At 32.3% G+C, this 5,695-nt stretch overlaps 1 pseudogene; it reads left to right on the plus strand.

Moving 5' to 3' along the window:
* Positions 1 to 4,319: 4,319 nt before the first annotated feature.
* On the plus strand, positions 4,320 to 5,243 carry LOC21411537 (annotated as a pseudogene).
* Positions 5,244 to 5,695: the final 452 nt, after the last annotated feature.

A 5,695-nucleotide genomic window follows, 5' to 3' on the forward strand; every position in this document is an offset into this window, starting at 1 on the left:
CAGATCAACACGTTTTCCTAGAGAACCCTTTAACTTTCTCTCTGTACTCTTTCTGATGATGGGATGTCAGAATGAATGAAATGATACGTGTGATCTGGGGACCATAACTGCTATATATTGATAACTTTCCTGTTATCTTTTGGTATTTCTATTTTAGCCCATCATAAAAATAGAAATTACCCTTAAGTCTCTACACATTAAAGACCCACACCTTATTAGATACATTAAAGCCCAAAATACCTAAACCTTAGTAGATCACTTTTAATTAGGCTTAACCTTATATGACATCCCGCAACACATAATTATTCACATATAAGCCCAACGTTGGATTAAGGATCCAACATCCTTTACTGCCCTTCACACTTATTTGATGGATATTTCACGTTTCATATTTAAGAAATAGAAATATCTATTCTCCACATGCTTTTAAAATACAAATACAACATTATACCGTAATCAAATTGAATATTCTCTCATGTCTATAAGCATGATTGTTCATTGACAAGGTATATCACATGTTAGAAATGAGAATTAAAACAATGGCCAACAACCAAGAAAAAATATTACGGCATCCGTATTTTATCAGTTTTTTTTTTTTTGGTATCTCATTTGTTCATTTGTTTCCTTACTTATTCATCTATATTTTTCCAGGTCCCTGTCATTTACTCCTCCATGTACTTATTGCTGCGTCCTTTTATCAACGTTGACCCTTGCGCGGTCTGTTTTGGTACGTGCGGTGATATTGGCAGCATTTGAGGTATTTTTAAGAACTATTGCCGACATTGGATGTATGAATTTGCAATCGCAATATTAATGTCCGTTGTTTATATGTTCGCATAAAGTTTTGTTATACTATTGATAGATATCACTTATGTAAAGAGCTGAGAAAAATTCCCTTTTGCTGTCAGCAAATATTAGTAATCATACTTTATTTTCAGCTGTTTTTTCTATATGGCGATGATGATCACATTCAATTCTGACAGGGTGAGTTCCATCTAATTTGTCCAAAAACTGCTTTCAATGTGTTCTTGCTGCCTCAATTCTTACTTTGCCTATCTTTCTTGACTTAAACCTCTTAGCTACGTCTTTGTCCTTTTCTTCACCTATTCCAATGCTTCCACCCTTTTTACACCATTCTTTCTCTAAAAGATTACTTATACATACATTGGCTTTCTTCTCCTCTCTGTTGTTTTTACCTTTTCTTCTTTTCCCTTTGTTTTCGTCTGATCTCCCTGTTTTACTTTTGATTTTTTGACTCTTTCCTATCCATAAAAAAAATCAATGCTTTTCCTTTGTTCTCTTAGGTCACTTGGTGGTCTTTGGACAAACTTAATTTACTTTCACCGGTCATTTTCTGTGACATACATGTTATAATTTATATGATGGATATAATATCTTATTAATGTTCATGAAATGATTATAAACATATAAGTTTGTTTATCCATCATATGTTGCCGAAGTTGCCGAAAATATTAAGTATTTGAGCTATCATCGCTTTATAAAAAGATCACGATATTCATGTATTATTACTCTTTTAGGTCACTTTGTTTTCTCTGCACATTTCTTTATTTTTTTAGTCCCCTATCATTTACTACCCCATTTTCTTACTACGGCATCCTTCACTGTCCTTGACAGTTCCTTAGTTGACATTCATCCTTCACACTTGAAGCATTACTTCATATCGACCTCTTTTTTATTACTTCTATTCTAGATGCGCACGCATATCTGTATTTACTTATTTTGTTTCAATCAGTTCCTTTACATGGCAATGATAATTGTAATTGATTTTGACACATACATCTTATACAATTTGTCCTCTCTCCATTTGTACTTGATCTATCTTCTGTGACTTAATTTGTTAACAATCCTTTTGATTGTTACCTTTTATTACCCACTGTAACGCGCGGATAAACATGTAGTTATACATATACTAAAGGAGAGTCTGCGATATCACTGTTCACTATACATAAACAGTATAGTTTTTGAACCTCCTAAATGCATATTTACTGTTTTGCCCTTTGTTTACCACACATGTTTTTAACTGGTATTTTCATCTATTTCTTACGAATTTTTTTTTTTTTTAGAAAACAAATTTACGTGTTGGGGGACAAGTAAGACACGTGATGTGAATGTATTGTTTGTGATGTTGGTGTTTTAATGAACGTGAGGTCCACTTATTTGTTTTCACGTGCATTGTAGTACTTAGGAAAAAAAATTTTCGTGTTCATTGTGGAGGTCAACTGTGGTCCAGAGAGAGAGAGCAGAAAAAAAAATTCTTAGCATTTATGTCTATTTGTGACGGAAATTTTTAAAAAAAAAATTAAGGTTAGATCTCTATTAATACACGCTTCTCTTATTTTTTTTTTCCACTGCTTAGAGTTTTATCCTCTTTCTTCTGGAAGCTCTTATTTTTTGTGTTCCCTCTTCTATTATTTTCTTTTCTTTTTGCTCTATCTTCTACGCACAAATATGGATTTTTTTTTTTTTTTTAAGAAATTTTCTTCTTCTTTCTTTTGCTCTTAAGGCAACATTTTTTGTGAGCCTATTTATTTTTCACTTAGTCTTATGTTTGTTTCCTTTTTTTTCTTTTAGGTTTTTTGGGTGCTGCTGGTTTGTTCTCTTGCTCTTTCATGTTTGCTTACCACGCATGTTTTTCGCTGGTATTTACGTCTATTTGTAGCGGAAATTTAAAAAATATATATTTTTTCCCTTTACAGATCTGTATTAGGAAGAGGTTGTGTTATGTTGCTTCTCTTATTCATTTCCATCGCCTAAAGTTTTATCATCTTTCTTTTGAAAGCTCTTGCTTTGTGTGTTCCCTCTTCCATCATTTACTAATTTGGTTCTTATTTTCTTCTGTAATGATATTGTTTCATTCTTGGATATGTTGTTTCGTTCTCTGTTCGCTGCTTTTTTTCCTTTAAATATTATATTGCATTATTTTGGTTTCTTAACATTGCTATCTTGCAGTTAAAGAAGACAGCACGATGAATCCAATAGGCGTTACTAATTTATAATGTATATATGTCTATATGTACATATAAATATATTTTGGCTTCTAATATTGCGTGTGTATATATTTGTTAATATGTTTGAAATAATATAAAATCTTTTATATAATATAATATTATATACTGCAGTAACGTTATAAAATCTTTTATGCGATATAACATGATATACCGCAGTAATGCGTGATATTCATGCTTGTTTCTTTTTAAGCCTGCATGGCAATGTTGCGATTTTTCACCTGGTTATTTTGTTGTGTTTTCTTTGAACAATTTGGCTGATAGCCCAATTTTCTTGAAAAAATTATAATTTGATCAATTTGGTTGCTAGCCAAAATTTCTTGAAAAAGTTATAATTAAGCTCTTGGATTCTCTATAAAATGCCAACTCTTTTGTTTTTTGTTCTGTCCCGCAAATGCACTACCGAGTAGGAGTACCGAGAACAAGTTTCTCACTGAATCTTAGATCCATAATAAAGACACTTGAAAGATTAATTGTATTTCTAGAAAGTGTGAATATAATAAGCAACCAGTTATATGAAGATCAAGGTTGAAAAAAATGAATAAATAAAGGACAAAAAGTAAATTCACACCCCCTACATTCAATATTTTCAATCTTAAAATTTAGAGTTGAAATTCTCTGCTTCAATTTCAAAATATATATATATATATAATGATAACTATAATAATAGTAATACTAACAATAATAATAGCAGTAATAATAATAATGGTGGACAAGTTTCATCTAATTTCATATAATCCAATGCATATTAACGTAACAATTACTACCTCATTGACCATTGTCCATGCAGTGAATTACAAAAAAAAAAAAAAAAAAAGATCATTAGTAAGTTAGCACGACAACATTAAACAAATAAGCAAGTTGAGCTAAAGCGTGGGAAGCAATCCAAGTTGACAAATCCGGAAAGGAACGTGTTTTGCAGAATACAATACCAAACAGAAATGACAAAAGATGATATGTTGTTAATATGATTCTGGAATTATTTATAACAATTTGAGAGTACAATATTTACCGCCACAATATTAATTAATAAACAACACACAAGCTGAGCAACAACTTGCAAGGCAATCCAAATGGTCCCTTAGTTAAGCTTTTCCTTTTATCATTCCTTATAATTGAATTAGCAAAAATAAATTAAGAGTATGTTTAGTTCGCTGATTCGAGTTTTTAATTCGAGTTAAAATGTGATTTTATATGTGAGTTTTTTACTATAGTAAAAAAATTAGATGTGATTATTTATGAAAACTTTTTACTGTAACAAAATTTGTATTAGTAAAATGAACGGGACGCAAAATGGCTGAAGAAGTTTTGAAACTTAAAGGCATACCCTACGAGTACGTGGAAGAAGACCTGCTGAACCAAAAAAAACTGAACAAAAGCTCTTTGCTTCTGAAATACAACCCAGTTCACAAAAAGATTCCTGTTCTTCTTCACAACGGAAATCCCGTCGCGGAGTCTCTCGCCATCCTTGAATACATAGAACGAGACCTGGAAACAAAAATATCCCATTTTGCCTCAAGATCCTCTCCAAAGAGCCGGCACCCTTTTGGGCGAAGTTCATCGACGAAAAGGTCAATTGGGTGACATGATTTTTTTAAGGCTTATAGGCTTGTTTGTAGGAATTAAGGTTTATATTTTCTATTTTTTGTGTCATAAAAATTTAGAAGTCAAAAGGTGCCTGCAATATGCAAAACTGTTAACAATGAGAGTTTCCCTCAGAGATTGTGGTTGATTTTGCGAGATTCAAATTTCATTTGTTTTCATTTAAAATTTAAGTTGATTGTGGACTACTTTCGTGGGAATAGTTATCCGATTTCGTGCTAATCTCTATTTATAATCTCTCACTCTACTCTATGGAGTTGGGCAGACTACGGAACTAATATGTTAACTAAAAATAACGATGTACATTTTAAATTAATTTAATTTAATTTCTTTCAGCTATCTCCCGCGGCTTATAAGGCGAATACGGCGGACGAGGCAGAAAGAGAGAAAGCAACTGAAGACTTTTGGGGGCTGCTGAAATTGCTAGAGAATGAACTTAGAGTAAAGGAATTTTTTGGAGGTGAGAGTTTTTGGTACTTAGACATTGTGGCAATGGTTTTAGCCTTTTGGATGTCGTAAACGAATGCCGACCATCGAGAGAGAGAAACATCTGGCTCATATTAGACCCACGCTATGAAGCTTTAAAATTAGAAGCCACAAAAGGGGCTCAAAAATAAGTTTTAGCTATTGTACGTTTTCTCTTTTAAATTTATGGTTTGTTAATTCTTGGCTGATCATTTCCTTGATTTTGGTCTAATTAACATATTCATGAGCGAAAAGTACAAAGTTAGATTGTAATATCAGAAGACTCAGGAATGCAATTATATGTGCATGTTTTCTAATCCATTCCTCAATTTATTTACTTTTATGTGCCTCAAAGAATGCAGATAACAAGCTTGTTATGAACTATATCGACAAGTATTCATGAGGAAGATGTTTACATGTGGAATACCTTGGAAATTACCATGAACACTTCCAGATCTCACTGAACAGGAAAATGCCAGAGATAAGAAGCGCAACGTATATAAATCAAGCAAAATAGTCACTGTAAAATTGGATTTAAGAAATTAAAATTAACACCCATGTGTTGGATCTTGACAATGGTTACTGGGCTAGATTAGAAGCAC

The sequence above is a fragment of the Morus notabilis genome, unplaced genomic scaffold, assembly GCF_000414095.1.
Source record: "Morus notabilis unplaced genomic scaffold, ASM41409v2 Scaffold2801, whole genome shotgun sequence".
In the NCBI taxonomy this organism is placed as follows: domain Eukaryota; kingdom Viridiplantae; phylum Streptophyta; class Magnoliopsida; order Rosales; family Moraceae; genus Morus; species Morus notabilis.